The following is a 22479-nucleotide window of genomic DNA, read 5'->3' on the forward strand; positions in this document are numbered from 1 at the left end:
AATAAACAAATTCAAAACACAATGAGCAAATTCAAAACAAGATGGGCAAATTCAAAACACAATGAACAAATTCAATAACACAATGAGCAAATTCTATAACACAATGGGCAAATTCAAAACACAGTGGGCAAATTCAATAACACAATGATCAAATTCAATAACCCAATGAGCAAATTCAAAACACAATGGGCAAAATCTATAACACAATGAGCAAATTCAAAACACAATGGGCGAATTCAAAACACAATGAACGAATTCAATAACACAATCAGCAAATTCTATAACACAATGGGCAAATTCAATAACACAATGAGCAAATTCAAAACACAATGAGCAAATTAAATAACACAATGAGAAAATTTAATTTAGCAATGAGTTATTTCAATCACCAATGAGCAATTGAATTACACAATTTCTAAAACAAGTTGTCTGTTAAAGCTTTACACAGATTATGGTTGTATATAATAAGCATTTCAGATAAAAAAAAATACCTTATCTTACATCATCTTATCTTTTGTAAGAAGAATGATACGGATGTTAGTTATTCGATGATATTTTCAGGCGTGGAGTTTACAAGGAACCAGAATGCAGCTCCGTCCGTCTTGATCATGGCGTGCTGGCTGTAGGATATGGCACTGATGGCAGTTCCGACTATTGGCTCGTTAAGAACAGGTGAGATAAAATAATTGAAAACAGAGTGGACATACTCCGTGGTTTATGACGTCACATTTGCTTTGTTTTCTTATTACGCTCATATATTATTATGTTAATATCTACTGTCTTTGTAAAAAATTATTAGAAAACATGTTGTAATGTGGCTCATGGCAAGAAGGAGAGAGGTTGGCCATTGTTCCCCTCTAAACTGCTTTTCGCAATAACAAAATCGTTTCTGCTTTTTGTAATAACAAACCGCAAACATTACATATTTATTTAATTGTATAAGCCTCGTGTGTATTCTATGCCATATGAATATATATATATATATATATATATATATATATATATATATATATATATATATATATATATATATATATATATATATATATATATATATATATATATACATTTTTTGGACCAGTAACACAATTTGCTTTTCGCTATAACAAACACTAATTTATACATTCTGAGCATTTGCTCACGTCTTTTAATGAAACTATAAAATGCTCAACATATCTCTCAGCAACCGAAGATAGGACATATTGTTTACACTTAGTCTGTGCTATGTTTTGTTAAAATTGATATGAACATAACAAACTTATAGCGATAATCCTAACTGAATCTAAATGTATTTTGCTTCCTGCAGTAACCAAATGTGAAGTCACAAACCACGTGATATGTCAAAACTGTATAATAGGGTACCATAAAGATTTTATGTCGACTTAAAGCTAACACCACACTGACTTGATACGAATTAATAAATAGGGAATAATTAGATAATATATATGTACTAGTACATTAAAATATATGTACTAGTACATTAAAACATCATATTTAAATGTGCTTTTAATGATTACGGGGTGAAGGTGCTAATATACATACGTTTATATATCCAGTACATTTTTTTGGCTTTTGTCATGTGTTTTTAACAGGGTTTATATTTGAGACTTCGAAATTATGTACACAATAGTTCTCATTATATTTCTAATCCCAACTATGGTGAAAACTAATGGAATCAGACCGAAAATTGATTGAATATGTTCTATAATGTATAAATGCCAATTGTAATGCTTTGGTGTATGTGTATGATCATTATTTTACAATACGTCTGTTAATTTCTTTACAGCTGGGGAGAGTCTTGGGGAAACATGGGCTATGTCGAAATGGCAAGAAACAACAAGAACATGTGCGGAATCGCAACACAAGCCTCGTTCCCGACGGTGTAGATATGACGTTATTTTGTCTCGTTATATTTATGACATCATATGCGATGGGAGTGTTATATATAATTTGGTTTACAAAAGAATTTGAATTTATGCTTGATCCAAATATCTGTGATAAAATGTAAATACATTGTTAAATATGTTTTTCTTGTTTGTTGCAAATTAAGATTACTTGATTGGAGAGTATGTAAATGTTGAGAAATTATTCACAATGTGTGTGCAAATTAGTCTTCAAATTACTCTTAATAAAGCTCCATCAAAACATTTGGAAAACGAGCTGCAGCAAAACATATACTATAACAGTCGAACCCCGTTGGCTCGTACTCCCGGGGACCGGCGAACATTCCTAGAGCCTCGGAAAATTCGAACCAATGGGGAATGCCTACCTTCAGTCATTGAAAATCAGTTTTCTAAATCCAGTTCGAGCCAAAGAGAAAAATTGAGCTTAGCGAGTTCGAGCTAACGGTGTTCGGTGTATCTGTGATTAGTGTACGACACAGACGATACGACCAAATGAAGATTACTATGGACCCTGAATAAACAATGACCATACACAAAAACAACCAGATATTTATGTAATGAATCAAAAAGGTATCTGCTAAGGCAGATATACATTACAACATTCGGAACTCCTCGGCCATATTTATCGAAAACAACCTCGGATGTATTTGGACGGTTTACATACTCAAAAAGTCCGCTGCAAGTAGATCGCGTAGTTATTTTATTTAGCAGTTAAACTTTATTACTTTACTCTCTGGAATCTGAATTATGTTTGTAATAATACACTTCACTGGCAATCAAGTTAAACTTAGATCAATAAATACAACTCTTAAACACTACATTTAATTAATAATATAATTCAGATAGCTACGAACTACTTCAAATCATGTACCGGCATTCATCCGAGGGTGTTTTCGATAAAAATGGCCGAGGAGCTCCGAATGACATTACCATTCATTTGATCAGTCCGCCGAGTATCTACTTACGATAGTCCATCAAACCAGAAAAAGGGACGGACGAACTTGAATAATTAACGTAAACTCATTCGTGCGCTATGTTCATTTTATTCATTCAGCATCAAAATTACCCTAATAAAGCATTGCTCAAGCATTAAACATATTGGTATAGTTCTTTTTATTCCGTTATTATAATGGTTTAAACAATAGTCGTGTACACAGAGTTCGTACAAGTCCGGTAACTCTGGCCTTGTACATTAAGACCATTTTTATTTCGTCATTATTATAATGATTTATAAAATAGTCGTGCATACCATTAAATCCCGTACATCTCTGGTAATGCTGGCTTTGTTCATTAAGTCCTTCTGCAAGCTTTCCATAGCTCAAAGTTCTAGGGTCCTGTGCTAGACCATAACAAAATAACTATGTTTTGATTCCAAACAGACACCCGGCGGTAATTCATTTAAAGGAATTACTCGAAACAAATGAAGGTCCATCGATTCTGGATGATAGCTGTCTGATTGTGGAGAGACAATCCGAGAAGATGAACATTGTGCTACAAACCCCATTCCTTTGGAAATAAATTTATATTTGATTACATGGTTTTCCACGCATAGGTCAACAGTAAACTGAGAGTTTTATTGCGATCTATAAAGTTTTGTGCTGGATTTGTGGATTTACTTTTGGTCATGCCAATTCAAAAGGTTTGTTATTTCCTTGCATTGTGCAGGTTTACCTCGCTTAGGTCATCAATAAACTGAGAGTTTTATTGTAATCAATAAAGGTTTGTGCTGGATTTGTGAATATACGTATGGTCATGTTAATTCAAAATGATTGTTACTATCTAGCATGGTACCACGATAACTGTATGGGATGCATTTGAGTTTCCATAAGTATGGCCGATAAAGGTAAGATACGCATTGTACAGCTATGTATACAGTCGAAACGCGTTGGCTCGATATCGCTTGGCTCGATTTCCTCGTTGACTCGAACTTGATGTAAAGGAAATATTGCTTTTACCCCATGTAATTATTCCCGCTTGGCTCGATATTTGCCAGGCTCGAAGTATTTTGCATGTACCTGAAATATACAGCCAAAGAGTTTCGACTGTAATCATTGAATAAATTGGCATAAGTTAAGCACACACCATTACCCAAAACAACGCTATTATGAACAAACACAAACATGAAATTGTACATTTTTTTTCCTGAAAACTTCACACTAAAACACTTTACACAATCCTGACAATTGTTAAACAAACCTTATACAAAAAATAGATGGGTTACTGGGAAGAAAGCTCTTATCACATCTTCAAAAAGATAACGCGTTGTGAAATTATATATCTACAGTCGAACCCCATAGGCTCGAACTCTCATGGACCTGCAAAAAACCTCGAGCCTCGGAAAATTCGAGCCAAGCGGGATTGTTTACCCATAGTGTAAAGAAATCGGTCTTTTATATCTAGTTCGAGCCAACATGAATTTGAGCCAAGCGAGTTCGAGCCATCCGGGATCGACGTTATTAAGTTAATATCATTGTAGACGTTTTAGACTTTGCATGATTAAACTAGTAAATTATTGTCAATTCAAACTTTAGATGATCAGCACAACTTAATATGTATGGATTTTTGTTATCGCTTTCGTGAATCTAAAACACAAATTGTTTTCCTGACATTTGATATACAATCAGACGAGTTTCCTTGAATTAAGGCTTTTATTGTTTTAATCCCTTGGCAATATTAGAAATTGAGCAATGAATTTCTGAAATAAATTTTCCTCAAAGTAGTTTTTAAAGAAAGCCAGACAATCGTAATGTTGTTGTCTCTATATCTGTGCGTATGTGTTTATTTAAGGAATTGATTGCGGGATTGATGTCATTATCGGGGTATGAACGCAGTTGGTGTGGTCTAAGTGTGTGGAGTCTAAATGACTCCACGCATACATTGACCGACCAAACTGCGTTCAAACGCGGTACATTTAAGGAATGGAAGTTGAAGTGTGTTTTTTTGTAGATTGTTTCACGATTAATACACAAAAGATTACATGATTATATAATTCATTCTATACCATAAAAAGAACTAATTAAGGAATGCATTTCGTGTTTGATGTCATTATCAGGGTATGTACGCTATTGGGCTGGTCAAAGCGTGTGGAGTCCGATAACATGTATATTGTTATGTGATATATTGCGATCCGAAGATGTTGCATTCATCGATTGATAAACGAAATTGCCGAAATGCAGTTCATTTAAGGAATGGAAGTTGAGGTGTAATTATAATACAATAAAACATAACAATTTAATGGCATTCTTATTAAAAAATAGGCTCACAACAGATGAATTTCTAAATTCTGTAGTTTTGTAAACGAGAATGAATTTTAGGGAAACACTCCTGGTCCAATGTGTAACATCTGAAAATAATAATAAAAAAAAACTTTCAAGATTAAAGACACACAATATAGGTTCATGCAAAATATCTTATTGCATTATCATGTCAAACTCATTTGACTTTAAATTTGATAAAACACCTAAAACTAGTGTTGGGAATCGGTTGCCATTTTACTATCGATGATCGGTACCACTCAAGTAACCGATTATCGATAGTACAATCGGTTTTTAAAATACTAGATAGTACCTTTAAAAAACTTTTGTAGTTTTATTCATGTACAGTATTAAACTCTTAATCATTATATGCATATACCTTATGTCTATAATTGAAGTTATTAAGTGGTGTTGTATAAAAAATAATTCATTTTCTTGCCCATTGTGGATTTCAGTAGCCATTTTGTTAAAGATAACATCTGAACACTTACTATTTTTTTTAATTATTTTTTTCGATAATCGATTTTAACTAAACACTATTGATTGTCGCCGATTTCAGGTCCAAACAATCGATTTTCGATTATAATCGATCATCGAAACATCACTACCTAAAACGCATATGATTTTAGTAAAGATATGAGATAATATGGGCCTTTATGAATGTTTAATTTTAATTAATAGCTACGTGGCCACAATAGTGGGGTGACTTTCAGCTCATAAGGCCACTATTAAAAGGGGTAACCCGGACCTCCCTTTGCTACATTTCATGTTATATACCAAAATGACCTGGAAGGTCTGAAGTTTATCAGACTGCCGGCATAAATTGGCATAAATGGCGGCGAGCCGAGAAAATCCAAGATGGCCGACAAAGATGGCCGCCAAAATCTGGAAATCAAAATTTCTCTTTTTTGCCTTGTTAATCGACCTTTCCATCTCGTTTCAACATTATTTTTCACCTAAACTGTAAGAATGATCATAGTTTATGTTTTTTAGTGATGACATATGGGGAAAAAGGGGAAAATATAACTTTAATACAAAATATATATAAAAAAATGCCCAAATTTTGCAAGGGAGTGTGGAATTCTAACATTTATCTTTTGAATAATTGCATCCAGTAACTTTTTCTTGTATTATAGGATAACTTTAATTACTTATACATAAATAAATATGTTTTGATATGAGTTTTAACCAATTTTTATCGAACCAAAAGCTGTTTTAGGTGGGTGGGGTAAATTGAAGCGGTTCTGAAAATCGGACCAAAAATTGAGAATTTTCTTAAAGTTTCATTGTGAGGAAAAAACTGCTAGGTTGCATGCAACTGACACCTGCAATTATGTTGTATCAAAGCATGATTATCAGGGTAAAAACATAAATTTGCATAAACAGTGGCGAGCTAAAATTATCCAAGATGGCTGACCTTTAGGTTGGATTCCCGGCAACATGGACATTTTTTCATGATTATATTTATAATAGTATTAAAAAGTGTATAAGTAGATGAATGTTAATTAATGAACAAATAACAAAATAGTGATATTTAAACAATTATATTATTTTTCAAAATGAATAAACTTCACTAAATCAATGATGGATAACATAATGACTTCCAAGATGGTTGCTAATAGTTCGTATCTTTGACAAAATAACAGTAGGCACATACAAATAATTTTTACAATTTTGCATATGGGTATATACAAGTGCATCTTAATAACACTTCTGGGAACTAATAAAATCATAAAGCTAATTTAGCAATCTTCTAACTCAACTTCTGCAAGTTAAGTAAACAAGTTCTGACATGAACTTGTGTTTGTCAAGCACCCCTTACAATCGCATGCTTCAGTATAAGATTGCTCATTCGAACAACAAACACAATCATCTTTGCATGAATTACAGCAACTACAAACCAAATCACTTAGCAATTCAGGGGCAGCTGCAGCCTGTGTCATCATCTGAGGAATAAAAAATCCTGAATGTGGATCAACAGTATAACCATAGTCCACTGGATCAGCCAATGGTGTTGGGGATAATGCACCTCTCCAGATCAACAATTAGTACATACATCGAAGCAAGTGGAGCATGAAACTGTCATTGGTTGGAGGAAGTTTCCTTGGTTTTACTTTTGTTTTTGCAAGAACAAGATTTGTTCTTAAAACATTCAGTGATTTACAATTGTTTTGTCCATACAACAAGCAAACAAAAACAACAGCTGCTGCCTTTGTCTGAGGTAAAAGTGTGGACTGAGCCCCAAGGTCTGCAAGATCACTGACTTGCTCTGCCGATTTGGTCATGACTTTGAAAGCTCTCTTTTTACCAATACCAAATAATGAAGAACATGTATCACAGCCCGTGATACAAAATACCGGTAACAATATTTGTGTAACTTCTGGCTGAAGAGATTCAACTGCGAAATGAACTTGAATATACCTTGTTCGATCAGAATACGCCACTTTACGACCCATTTGAAAAATATCTTTTCAACTCTCATCTGATCAAAATGATGTACAAGGAGAACAATAACGTCGGTGTCCGGACTAGCAACAACAATTGTATTTACATCTAAATCAGATGCATGTGCAACATGAAGTATCAGTCGAACATCTGCTTCCTCCTGGTCGGATGTTAGGCCACCAACAAATGCTACTGACAGAACGGTGACTTTTAAAGCCTTTGTACCCATACTACCAGCAACAAACAGTCTCACCATTGACAAGAATATCATGGGCATGCAATGCAAGGTGTTCTGTATAAAGTTTAGTCAACTCACTTTTACTCTTTGTGCTGGTCAGTATACTTTTCCAGTCCCTGATCTGCATTTTTGGTTAAATTGTAACTGGCGCATGGGAAAGAGTTTCACCCCGTTTTTGGTGCGTTTGGGCCTTCAAACTGTTAGTCATATACCTATCGAAAACCACATGGATGTGTTTGATACCATAACTGCTGGTTAATACACATCCCAAAAACTCTGAAGCCATTTCCGAGTAAGTGAGTTGTCTATTTGATGAAGGTTGAAGCATTTGGACAAAAGCCATCCCATCAAAGACAATACAATCAGAAGCAGCTGGGATACTGTAAATAACCTCATCTTTAACAAGACCTTCAATTTTGTCTAGGAAGTCAAATTTCTTTGTCATTGTTATGAAACCTTCATCAGTGAACAAACTAAGAGGGACTGGGGCATTTTCAAATGATAAAACTCGTTGCAAAGGCACCTTTTTTAATGTATTAATGGCTAAAAGACGAAGATACATCTCCTCACCATTCATCTGAACATATTTTGTGGCCGTTCGAACAACAGACTTAGACAGAGCCATGGTTTTTATTTCAACCCATGTCATTGGATCAAAGAATGACATTTTTGTTGACTGGTCTTCTTTAACTGTGAACCTCTCACTAAAAAAGGTTTGCAGCAATCGATTGCCTGTATCATGACAATTTAAAAGGCTCTCCTCCACCTCAAGTAGGGCTGCTACTCATGTAGCAATGTTTACTAGCTTTTCAGGAGGAGACGAAAGAGAAAACGGATCTATACATGATTCATTCTCAAAAAAGGACAACATCTAATTAACTGCACTATTGTATGCATTTGTATGGAATGGAGTGTCTGTGTGATGTTTTGTTGCTGTGGTCGGTCTGCGGTTTTCAAATGCTATGGCATACTTTGCGGTTAACGGTCTCGATAAAAACCATCGTGTTAATGCACTGTCAGTGTGTGTTAACCCCATAATACCACCAGAGGATTCGAGTGCCTTATTTTCTGTGAATTCAAGCACATACTCTATTCAGACGGCATTGAACGTGCCTTTTGTGAGTTTAGCAACAAACTGACCTTGATCGAAATTCTCTGTCAGGTGATCAGGAATTCGATACATCTTCAAAACCATGTATGTCATGAACCTGACATAGATAGATCTATTTGAGGCAAACAAAAAAGGCAAAAGCATCCGTTTGGCATCCTGGTGAGCACTCCAAATACCATGTCTCGAGGAAGATAGATACACTTTGACAGGCAAAGATACCTTAGTGAGATAGTCATCCCCAAATTTGAATGGTGACATTGATCTTCCCTCAGATCTGAATAACTCAATAAGAGGAATCATATCAGAATCGATCAATCCTGAAATGCTATCAAATTCATTGCTATCAGAGTTGGAACTTTGTTTCATAGAGGCAATCCTCTGAAAAAGATTGTGAGGAAACTCTTTCTTGTTTTGTTCAGCCCATGCTTTTAGCTGAAAGAGAAATCTGTTGTTCAACACCCCATCAATCATGAGAATAGCCCGCAAAGCTCGGTCAAAGTCTTTGCCAGACAATATATGATCAGCTGTCAACTTTGCAAAAACATCAGACTCTACCATCAACTGTTTTAACCCCGCATCACCATAAATGTGCCCTATCCCACCAAAAATACTCATCATGAAATGCATGCCACCTTCCATAGGTATAACGCCCTCAAACTCACTCGGGTAGGCCCAGACAATTTCAAGGGCCTTTGTCAGTAAGCCCATATCAAACACAATTGGACAAATATGTTGTCCTAAAGCAGCCATCTGTTCTTTTGTATGGACTAATATGGTATACACAGTGTTAAGATCAGTAGGGGGAGCTAATATGATTGGGTTAAAACAATGTCTGATGTTTGACTAATGTGTCCTCCTGGATATTTGCAACTTAACAGTCTGTTCTATCTAGTATATTCTGAACTAAATCCTGACCTGGTCCGAATTTTAAACCACTTCAATTTACCCCACCCACCCAAAAACAGCTTTTGACAATTTATGACTTGGTGATAGATGGAAACAAATTTGTAAATTATGTATAAATGTTTATAGTTATCTTTTAATCTAAGAAATAGGTAATGGGTGCAATAAATAAAAAGATACAAATTAAAATAGTACCCTCATATGCAAAATTTTGCCAACATTTTCACTATTTATTATGAAAAAAATGTAAATCTTTTATATTTTTACCAATTTACATTCTAAAAAGACATAAACCATCTATATTCTTGCAAATGAGATGGAAAAATATGTAAAAATAAGATAAAAGTTCTATTAACAAGGCAAAATAGAGCATAGCTGATTTTCAGATTTTGGCGGCCATCTTTGTCGGCCATTTTGGATTTTCTCGGCTCGCCGCCATTTATGCCAATTTATGCCGGCAGTCTGATAAACTTCAGACCTTCCCGGTCATTTTGGTATATAACATGAAATGTAGCAAAGGGGGGTCCGGGTCCCTGTTTTCAAAAGTGCTGAAAGTCACCCTACCACAAATCCCTCATTTAAAATAGCGCCATATCAATTATATTTTTACATATTCAGTCAAAACGGCACCCCATTAAAGCGGTTTCAATTACATTCTGTTGAAAAGAAGTTAAATATATAATGTAGGCCATGTTTATTATTTAATATATATAATGTGACAAGAAGTCCGTTAGTGCGGTCACGTTACGAACTGACTGTAGATGAACTTCACGTGGTCAACTATCTAAATAAGGCAAAATGTGAATTTCTTTTCTTCAAACAATGGTTCTTATAAAAGATACCGTGTTTAATTTGAAAGAAAGGTGCATAAAACACGATATGTGTCTTTGAGACGATAGTTGATCACTATAAATATTTACGGACCAAATAGTCATAACAGTGAATTATTTGACTCTAGAAAAAAATATTAAATCTAGAATGCTTACACCAAGTTGAGATTGATATCTTATATCAACACAGTGCATAGACTCTATACACTACATAGATATGCTCGATACACCGTGACAGTACATACACTGGTGTTATATTCTATACCAGTATATACTGTGCACGGTATATATTCTATTCATTCTCAGAGGTGTTGAAGCAGTGCTTCAACACCCCTGTTCTCTATACAATGTATACAGCAAGAGATTTTGAAGATTTACTTCAACTCCTCTGTTATAGTCTATATACATTGTGGAAGCGTGCACTATACTCTATTCATTGTCAAGAGGTGTTGAAGGAGTGCTTCGACACCCCTGTTCTCTATACAATGTATACAGCCAGAGATTTTGAAGATTTACTTCAACTCCTCTGTTATAGTCTATATACATTGTGGAAGCGTGCACTATACTCTATTTATTGTCAAGAGGTGTTGAAGCAGTGCTTCAACACCCCTGTTCTCTATACAATGTATACAGCCAGAGATTTTGAAGATTTACTTCAACTCCTCTGTTATAGTCTATATACATTGTGGAAGCGTGCACTATACTCTATTCATTCTTAGAGGTGTTGAAGCAGTGCTTCAACACCTCTGTTCTCTATGCAATGTATACAGCCAGAGATTTTGAAGATTTACTTCAACTTCTCTGTTATAGTCTATATACATTGTGGTAGCGTGCGCTATACTCTATTCATTTTCAGAGGTGTTGAAGCAGTGCTTCAACACCCCTGTTCTCTATGCAATGTATCAACCAGAGATTTTGAAACTTTACATCAATTCCTCTGTTATAGTCTATATACATTGTGGTGGCGTGCACTATTCTCTATCTGTAAATTTGAACCTGTGTTATAGTCTATATACATTGTGGTAGCGTCCACTATACTATACTCATTCTCAGAGGTGTTGATGCAGTGCTTCAACACCTCTGTTCTCTATTCAATGTATACAAACGGGAGATTTTTGAACCAAAAATGGAGAATACTGCACAAAAATAATTTTAATGAATTTATGTCATATCAGGCAACATATTTAATATACTTAAATCATAGAACAATTATATGGCGCAAACAATGATTTTTGGGGTAAAATGTTGGAAAAATTAAATGAAAATGACAATTTATGAATTTTGCCAATAACTCTGCCTTATTTTGCAATAAAAACACCAGAACTACTGCAGCTAATATATACCATTTAACATTATTATATATTATATAGAATCACAGTTTGTTTTTTTTTAAATATGATTTTCGGGGTAAAATGTATGAAAAAGTAAATGGAAATGAGAATTTCTGGAATTTGCCAATAACTTTTTCAAATATTGTAATATAATGACCAGAATTACTGTATTTCATAAATATTACAGTTTAATATATCAAAAGTAAAGAAACTATGTAATTTTGTGAAATGTGAATTTTGGGGAAAATGTTTGAAAAATTAAATAAAAATGAGACCTTCTGAAATTGCAAATTATTAGCACAAATTTTGCAATACATTGACCAGAAATTTTACTGTATTCAATAGATACTATAATACAGTATAACAAACCTAAAGTGTAGAAACCATGTATTGTGTGAAGTGTGATTTAGGGGTAAAATGAAATTAAATAAAAATCGACACACAGCAGTTATCAAACAACACAAATAAACAAAAATCATTTATGTGCATTTTTCTGAAATTGTCTCCTTAATTTTTGAAGCTCTGCATCAATCCTCTGTCAAATCAATTAACCTTGTTCTCTGTATTCATTTATGATGATCCCCTTTTAGTTAATAAATCTTTTGAAATCATTGAAAATTGACCTTTTTCTCTGTATGTCGATGAATTTTATAATGCAGATATTTGCCAGACTCGCAAAATTCATAACATTCAAACCAAAAGCCCAAGGCATTTTTTCAAGAATATAATGCGACAGTCACTTGGGTGTGGAGCCTTGCCCAACAACGTCTACATTTTTAAATTGTCATAGCCTAAAATCATAGCCTAAAATGGTCATTTCCCGACATGCCAACATTTAGACATATCCAACATGATAACCCAAACTAAGGTCTCCCTAGGCTAAATACTTTTCCAGCTAGACACTAGAATTGGACCTACAATATCGAAGATGTCCATAAAACCCAATTCACATAACAGGACAGGAGACCAGGACAACCAAAAGACATGGTTGTCTATGTTATAAACAAACAAGACTATGCATTTACCATAACTGTATCTATTTTGAACATGAACAGAACATTAGTATAGTAAATTTAATCCTAAGAATCTGATGTCAATAATCCCGTACATGTATGTATATCTATGTCCATCAATATGATAAGAAATGGAAGTTTCTTCTAAAACATACACAGAAACAGCTATTGTTCATATAAACCATAACATAAGGTGTCTTATAATTATGTCAACAAGAGCTGTCTTTGGACAGCACGCTCAATTAAATGAGGCTTTGTCTTAAAAATGAATACAATAATGATGTAATATGTGCCTGTCGAAAGCAATAAAAAGAGTCAAATTAAAAAGTTAACTAGAAATGCTGCAATGCAACAAGAACTTCAGCCTTTATTGTGAGATTCAGTTTAAATGTATTAAAACTTAAGTTATTCAGTACCAAGCATTTTTCTATTTTTAGTTACAGTGACCATGACCCTAGGGACCCAAATCAAATATAAAAATGAATGGAAATTTTGCCTTGAAATTAAACAATCATTTGTTTTTATGAACAAAAAATTAACAAAACAATGTGGCGAACAGATCAAGAATCTAGGTTTAAGAAGTGACATTTCTAGAGGCTTACCATGTGCTCCAATATGTATGGAACTTAATAACCATGGTTTTATTGAATTTATACTGTCATATAGGGTAATGTGCAATATAGTTAACAGAACACTCAAAAGTACAATGAAACATTTAGGTTAGAAGTTAAAATATAATTAGACAATTAGCCATAATTAACCAAGTCAGTATGGAAATTAACAACAGAACAAGGTAACTAAAAAAAATATATATAGATTAAAAATAATAATATATGATTTGCATTCATTTAATTCAAGTTTAAAACAAACTTTTAATAATGAGCTAGCTCAATTGATACTAAGCAATGTGCTTTATTGCTCACCTCAGAACCAGACACATTATTTGTTTCAATAATATGTTCACAAGATTTTATTCACTAAAATATGTGCCTAATTATTAACTTTTTACATGTTATGCCTTATTTGTTGAAGAGTCTTGCTGGCTAAGTTGTGATTTATGATGAGGAAACAATACCTCTATGAATAGCAATTTTTATGGTTTTTAATACTTGACTTAGTGACTCCTGTTTCATATTACCTACATTCATTCTTTAAGGAAAGCTTGGGAAGAGAATATGGCCTATAAAACTAGAACATAGTTTTTTTTCTAAAACTTGACCAAATTTCATTCATATAAAGTGGAACTTGAGGCCACTCTAATCAAACACATTTTGACCAATAAACAAGTTTCACCTAATATTATTTAAATGTTGACGAGAATAAATACTGACAAATATCATGAAAAATTATATATATAGTTTCTGAAGCATTTACAGTTTATATTATTAGAACAAACAACCTACATGCTTTTTGTCCAACCTGAACAGTTATCAATCTCTACTAAGATTTTTTTGGTAAACATATTCTGGCCAGTATGAATAAAGACCAAAGAGACAAGAGCTGTCACAGAGACAGCGCTATCGACTATTCCGCTGCTTTTCAGTGTAAGGATTGAAAAGTTTTGGCGAAACATGCATGGATCACTGTTAGATCAGATTTCAATGCAATACATGATGTGCGGAGATATTACCATAAATGTGGTTACATGCAAAATTTTAACCAGAATTTTTATCTAACTTGATTATTTAATTAGGTTGGGTGGTTGTATAAAGTCTCAATGCAATTCATCCAGTAGTTGCTGAGATATTAACCTATGTGTGCTTACATGCAAAACCTTAACAAGAATTTCTGAGTGAAATAATAAAGGCAAGTATTTGCATCAAATGCAAACTATAGTTATATAACTTGGAAAATTAAGTAGGTTGGATGGTTGAGTACCATTGTATCAAGTCTCAATGCAATACCTCAAGCAGTTGCTGAGATATTAACCTATGTGTGCTTGCATGCAAAACCTTAACCAGAATTTCTAAGTCAAATAATAAAGGCCTATTTTTTACATTAAATGCAAACTAGAGTTATCTTACTTGTTTAAATGAGTAGGTTGGATGGCTGAGTACCATTGTATCAAGTCTCAATGCAATACCTCAAGCAGTTGCTGAGATATTAACCTATGTGTGCTTGCATGCAAAACCTTAACCAGAATTTCTAAGTCAAATAATAAAGGCCTATTATTTACATTAAATGCAAACTAGAGTTATCTTACTTGATTAAATAAGTAGGTTGGATGGTTGAGTACCATTGTATCAAGTCTCAATGCAATACCTCAAGTAGTTGCTGAGATATTAACCTATGTGTGCTTGCATGCAAAACCTTAACCAGAATTTCTAAGTCAAATATTAAAGGCCTATTATTGGCATTAAGTGCAAAGTAGAGTTATCAAACTTGGTTAATTAAGTAGGTTGGATGGTTGAGTACCATTGTATAAAGTCTCAATGCAATACCTCAAGTAGTTGCTGAGATATTAACCTATGTGTGCTTGCACGCAAACCCTTAACCAAGGGGTGACGCCGACGCCGACGCTTGGGTGAGTAGTATAGCTCTCCATATTCTTCGAAAAGTTGAGCTAAAATTGAGTCCCCATACTAAAGTGTTAACACTGTATGAAACTGTTAATAAAAATGAAGGACAGACTATGATCAATCACAATAGTTCAACATGAGCACTTTGTACTGTGTTGAGGTAAATGTTAATCATCCGACTTATTTAAGGGTAATCTATTTTCAAATCTATAATGTATTTGTCTGTTAAAAGTTAAAATTGGTATATCATTCCAATTTTAGTGAATCTTTATGTGACGGATGTCTTGTCCATTAAGTTGCCTTCAATGAAGACTTTGAAGTCAGACTGTCTCTTGTTGGATGTGGGGAGTTTTCTGAAAGAAAAAGGAACATTAAGCAATACATAAACATAGTTCCATTGTTGGCTTCAAATATTGAACTATTAAGGAGCTTTTCATTCATTTGTGCCATTCGCTTCAATGTTAAAATTTGATAGTTACCCCATATAAGTATCATTTGAAAGGGCTTTGCATACTGATTACTTATATGTAAAATCAATGACAAGAACATATTTTCACCTTGAAAAGTTATTGCTGGCATCCCAAAATCACATTATTGTTCATCAGATACATTAAGTTATTATCTATCTTGCAAAAGCTCTATGGTTGATTTTGAAATATGTTAGTTCTTATACATATTATACCTTAATATTAAAAATTAGCCACACTTTTTGTGATATAGATTTTATATATATGCACATAAAAAAATGTAACAAAAAATATACCAATAAATAAGAAATGATAAAAACACACAAATCTTAGTTTATTTTACATTGATAGATAGTTCATATAAACTTTGCTAAACACAGAAAGAAAATAATTGTTTCTATTACAGGATTTGAACCTGGACAATTAATGTTAATGTGAATGAGCATATTTGAGCATGATCACAACTGTGCATTACAACAAAGGATAACATTGAAAACTAACAAAGGGCAACTACTACAAAAAAATCTTGAGTTATGGTTTCCGTGCACTGCACTTCTGCTAAATGAGATCTATCTGTACATATTTGAAGTTTGAGATCAACACCTCAAAGACTTTTCAAGTTCTGCTGCAGACAAAAACTCAGTATGAAATATAACAAAGGGTTATTACAAAAAGAACTGTAAACAGAGTTATGGTCCCTTAACACTGCACTTCTTCTCAATAGGGATCTATCTGTATATGAAGTTTGAAGTTAATACCTGGGGGATTTATGCTCAAGATTACATTCCGTGCACACGCACACACACGTGCACAATTACACAATTACTGTATCCACTTTGCCTTTTGGCAAGGGATAATCAATAGATTAGTCCTCATCATCACGGTCTTAAACAAACATGATGAACATAATCATAGCATGCATAAAACAGTTTACAGCTGTATCAAATCTGGAATAAAAATGTACCTAGATGAATTTGTAACAGGTGGCGATCAGTCATCACTTTCCTGTTTCTCATTGTGTCATTCCTGTATCTCATTGTGTCTTAGTTGGTTTAGTACAACTCTGGCCTGGTCCACAATTGCAACAACTGAAAAACAACTGAACAATTAGCAAAAGAGAACTTATACCTTAAATGTACATAATATATTGCTACTAAAAATGACTCATACTGTCAAACACTTGTTTCCATGAAAAACTACAGCTATCACCTATTGTAATAAGAGGTTTCACTGAGAGTGATGTTTGCTTTTAAGCATACAGTAACCAATTAGGCAATAATTTTAAAACTGCCAAGCACAAAATAAACATAAGAAAATAATCCTTAATATACCAAAAACAGAATAGTGTTTTGTTAAATTAAAGTAAAAAATGAAAAAAGTTATGAAGAGAAGAAAAAAAAAATAAAAAAATATAAAGATAATAATCAAAGGTTTACAATTCTTTGACTACAATACACAATTTAATGATTCATATGCACAGCTATTTTTCTTATCACGTCCAATATGTGCATGAAGTTTGAAGTTAATAACTCAAAAACATAGAAAAGTGAAAGAAAAATAATCAAAGACCAATAACTCTAAAATACCATAAACAAAAATGTTTTTTTGCACAGCACATTCTCCTCAACATATTTAATATGTGTTAGAAATCTCAGAAGCATTTGGAATTATGGATAAAAGAAGACTTGTCCAAATGAACCCTAACCATCAAGTGGTAGGAGTATAATAGCAGAGACAAACCATACATATGTCTTTATATTTAATATGTCAATGTATGTTTGAACAGAATAATTATGTTAATTCTCATTTCTTGGCTTACCTCATATTTATATTGTTATACATAGAATTAATCCAAAGAGAACTTACCATTCACTGACAAGATTTCCTCATTATACACAGGAGTATCTTCATACTTTTAGAATCTCTCCATTTTTCTTCTCCATGGGAACTGCAATGCATAACACATAAGAAAGGAAATCAAACAATTGCATTTTTTAAAACAATTTGTAGAGAAAAATAAAACATGACTTCAGACACATGCCGAATTGTTTGCATTTATTTTAAGCAAGTTACAAGAGTAACTGTACCCTATGCCATCTGAGTAAAATGTGCATGCAACAAACATGTGCATGCAAAATTGCATGGACTTTCAATTATTTGCTTAACAGTTTCAATTAAACCTAACAACCTGACCAAATACTTGAAATATCTTATACTTGAATACATTATGTTATACTAGTAAATGACATTGAGTAAATGTAAATATGTGTTAAAAATCTACCTTTCAAATCCAATGCTTTCTTTGCATCAAAACGTTTGTTGTTTGCCCTTAAATTGGTCCCTCAAGAGTATCTGGTCTGAAATAAATATAAAATTCACCTACTTCTTTTGAGCTAAAATTAGCTATAATACTAACTTGGCTGATCTTAGGAAAAATGAGTCTTAAAGCTGCACTCTCACAGATTGACTGTTTTAACATTATTACTATCTCAGAGAATCAATGCCTTTAATTGCTAACAATAAAACAGATGTCATGTATTGTGAAATCTGCTTATTATTTCATTTTTCTGAAAGTGTTCAAATTTAAGCCACAGAACAACAATTATGAACGTACATATGAAAAACAGCTATCTGATATTTTTTCAGCAGTTTTAAATCATGGTTTGCGGACATAATTTATGCACTAACATTGCATGATTCATTCCATGATGAAAAAAAAAGTTGTCAGAATGGTAAATCTGTGAAAATGCAGCTTTAATAACAATCCCCAACAGTTCCTCCCAAAGACTTGTTTAAAAGGGGCTGTAATCTGTTTAATGAAATAGCGGAAAAAAAAAAATTGACGAAAACTGACATAAACTTGGTATCTATGTGTACAATGCATTAAAACTTACTAACTGAAGTACCACATAATTTACAATACAAAAAATTCGCCAATACATTACAAGTTAGGTATAAAGATTAAATATTCCAACTGTTTAGGATAAGCCTTCATAGCACAGTGGATACAACACTGGACTGCAATTTTGGCGACACCGGTTCCAACCCATTCTCTGACTTGATATTTTTTTTTACATTTTGCATTTTGGTATTTTTTTTTACCATTATGATATCAAAGATCAAAAGATTTTTTTAATAATTGTCCTGAGATTCTTTACAGAATATTTTTTTTTTTTTTTTTTTTTTTTTGGGGGGGGGGGTCCCACCCCCTTTCTGGATCCGCTAGTGTGGGTTACTCCCGTAAAATGAACTGAATTTAATTTGGTGCAAAGCTCTAATAAAAAATTGTGTATTCAATTAAATTCATAAAACTAATTAATGTAAACAAACCATTTGCAACTATCCCTGAATAACGTTTAAATGATAGTGATTATTTTCATTTGCATGATAACTAAGAAAATATAAAATAACACTTGAGTGTCCTGTATGGTATCCCGATTTGTCAGCAATCTTATATAACTGGTTTCCATGGATTTCAAAATTAGTGCTTTCCAAGACAAAAAATAAAAAAAGTTGTAAAAATGGTATATCTGTGATAGTGAAGCTTTAAGAAAATGATGTTTTATGCATTTTTCTTCCAACTGTTAGTAGCACTTTTAGCCATAAAACATTTTTTAACGGAATAGGTAAATCTGCGATCTGATCTTTTGTCAGCAGGCTTATATCACTTATTTGCATATATTAAAATATTTACACAGAAACTGGCTCATTCAAACTCCAAGACAAAAATAAAAAATAACAAAGTTGTCAAAATACATGTATGTGAGAGTGCTTTAAGGAGTACTTCGTTATAAATATCAATAAAATATACTCGTTAAACTGTCAATTGTTTACGTATCTACATAAATTCAATTACCTTTTGAACTAGAAACTTTAGAAAGTGTTATATTTTCAAAGAAAATAGCCATTTACCTCTGTTCAGTGTCGGTCAAATTTGATGTTTTGAATCACTCTAGCGCGTGCTAAATACTAAATGACGCAATGTTTTGGACTGGTCTTCATTTTCTTCGATACAGGCACAACCATGCGTAAATATTAAGCGAGAAAGTCTAGTGGAACGATGCAGGGTTCATTGGGTTTGTTTACAAAAAATCAAGCATCCGGTTAAGAAGACGACAAATAAGAATGGTATTAAGTTGGTAGAATGGAACTCCTTCCTGATTCCTGCACATGTAAGTTGTAAGTATTGACTATATCGTACCAGTTCAAAAATTGATGTTTTGTTCATTTTTCTAAAACGTTTATTAACGGTTTTAGCCATAAAACATTAATTTTCAAACGGAAATATGAAAATCTATGATCTGGTTTTTCGTAAGCAATCCTATATCATTGGTTTGCAGATATTTATACAAAAATTTGCTCTTTCCAAGACAAAAAATAAAAAAGTTGTAAAAATGGTATATCTTTGAGGGTGAAGCTTTAACTTAAATATATATGCAATCCAATGTTTTTTAAGCAGTCTTGTGTCACTGTTTTTCTTGCACTCATGCATTAATTGGCATGTATAAAGACAAAAAATAAAACAGTTGTCAAAACATTTAATCTGTTAAAGTGCAATGTTTATTTAAATATACTTGATGCTTGCCTCAATCATTGCCGCTGACAGATCATCAGATGACAGCACCAACATCCAACAATGCAGCGATATTTTTAAAGTCTCTTTCACATCATTCTGTATCCTAATATTTTAATTTATTTAAGATAGTTGCTTATCAAGATGTTGAATGCATATTTTACAGCCTTTTAGGCTTTAGAGTGTATTCAATGTCATTTTCAGACAGAAATATCTTGATCGAAGCTAGGAACAAGCTCACAACTGGCATTAGTGAGTCATGCCTGTCAAAACTAATTTTGGGGTACATGCATGTGTCTTTCAAAGTAGAACAGTAGACATCAACTTTACAATGTACATGAATACATTGCATTCATACTTCAGTTATTTATATATTCATGTACATTGTAAAGTTATTGTAGATGTAGATCGTGTCGATGAGAACCAGCCGTTCAGTTAGCTCAGTTTGTTACAGCGCCATGATAGTGTTCCAGCAGTTGTTGTTGGTTGAAGCTCCACACTGGGGCACTTCTCCTCCCAGGTTTACTTAAATGGTGGCAGCGGTACATGGCAGGAGTGCCTCCGTTAGCTTTAAACTAAGTCGAAACTCGATGGCTCGACATTCTAGGGACCAGCCAAAATACTTCGAGCCTCGAGAATATCGAGCCAAGCGGGATTGCTTACAGAATGTTATTTTTTTATTATTCGTTACAAAAAGTCTTGTTTACCTCCTTTGTTATTGGCTATGCTATCTCCGCAAGAGAAGAGTATTAATTGGACATAGTTACACGTCGTAAAGTTCGTAACATCACTTATTCGATACTTAGAAAATATTATTTGATTGTTTTTTTTAATTATAAAAATTATGCGAAAACAACAAACAAGTAATTTTAAACAGTGGGTAACAAAAACATACCTTATTAGTTATATCAGGATGCATTGAAATTTATACATGTATAACAATTAGGGAAAGAACTTAGATAAAGTGATGGCATGTTTATTCAAACTGTTAAGTCATTCAAATTTGATAATAATTATAATAAATTGAATTAATTTTTATCGATTAGCGCCGTGTGCTAAATGAAGCCAACAAAACAAATCAAGGTGTGAGGTTCTTACCTGAACCCGCGAAAATGACATCGACCCAAGCAAACAAAATTGTGAAATTCTTACTTGGAACCGCGAAAATGACTTGGAGCGTGGAGAAATATCGACCCTCAATATATCGAGCCATCCGATCAAATTTTATATGAACAAAGAGTTAAACAAAATCGGTTCTTTTAATCTGGTTCAAGCCAACGAGGATATCGAGCCATGAGATATCGAGCCAACGAGTTTCGACTGTAATATATATATAAAGGGTTAATGGAGAGGAGTGGAGTGTATTGTGTGTCACTGTCAGTGTGTAAGAACCAGCCGCTCCGATGTGGAAATACTTGTACTATAAGTCATGGTTTTTAAGTTTATTGTTTGAAGTTCCATTTTCTAGTTGTTTTGACCTTAAAGGTGCACTCTCACAGATTGAACGTTTTGACAATTTTTTTGTCTTGGAATGAGGCAATTTTTGCGAAAATCCATGGAAACCAGTTATTTAAGACAGCTGACAAAAAATTAGATAGCAGATTTTTATATTTAAGTTTAAAAAGTAATATTTTATGCATTTTTCTTAAACCATTAGTAACGGTTTAAGCCATAAAACATTAATTTTCGAACGGAATTATGGAAATCTACGATCTGATTTTTTGGCAGCAATCATATATCATTGGTTTGCAGATATTTATGCAAAAATTTGCTCTTTCCAAGACAAAAAATTAAAAAGTTGTAAAAATGGTATATCTGTGAGAGTGCAGCTTTAAATTTTATGATTTAATGACAACTGCCTTGAAATAGATACCTGATTTAAGCATTATGC

The 22479-nt window shown here is 33.2% G+C and overlaps 2 long non-coding RNA genes across 2 annotated transcripts; one reads left to right on the forward strand and one right to left on the reverse strand.

Annotated features, from left to right (window-relative positions):
- Positions 1-589: 589 nt before the first annotated feature.
- Positions 590-2026, forward strand: LOC128221854 (uncharacterized). The gene is made up of 2 exons (XR_008259004.1): positions 590-672; positions 1787-2026. It is a non-coding gene; the product is annotated as an uncharacterized LOC128221854 (long non-coding RNA).
- A 14992-nt stretch (positions 2027-17018) lies between these two features.
- LOC128221855 (uncharacterized) lies at positions 17019-18334 on the reverse strand. The gene is made up of 3 exons (XR_008259005.1): positions 18297-18334; positions 17882-17963; positions 17019-17103 (listed from the first exon to the last, which is right to left on the reverse strand). It is a non-coding gene; the product is annotated as an uncharacterized LOC128221855 (long non-coding RNA).
- Positions 18335-22479: the final 4145 nt, after the last annotated feature.

Source organism: Mya arenaria, chromosome 16, assembly GCF_026914265.1.
Source record: "Mya arenaria isolate MELC-2E11 chromosome 16, ASM2691426v1".
Taxonomy (NCBI): Eukaryota; Metazoa; Mollusca; class Bivalvia; order Myida; family Myidae; genus Mya; species Mya arenaria.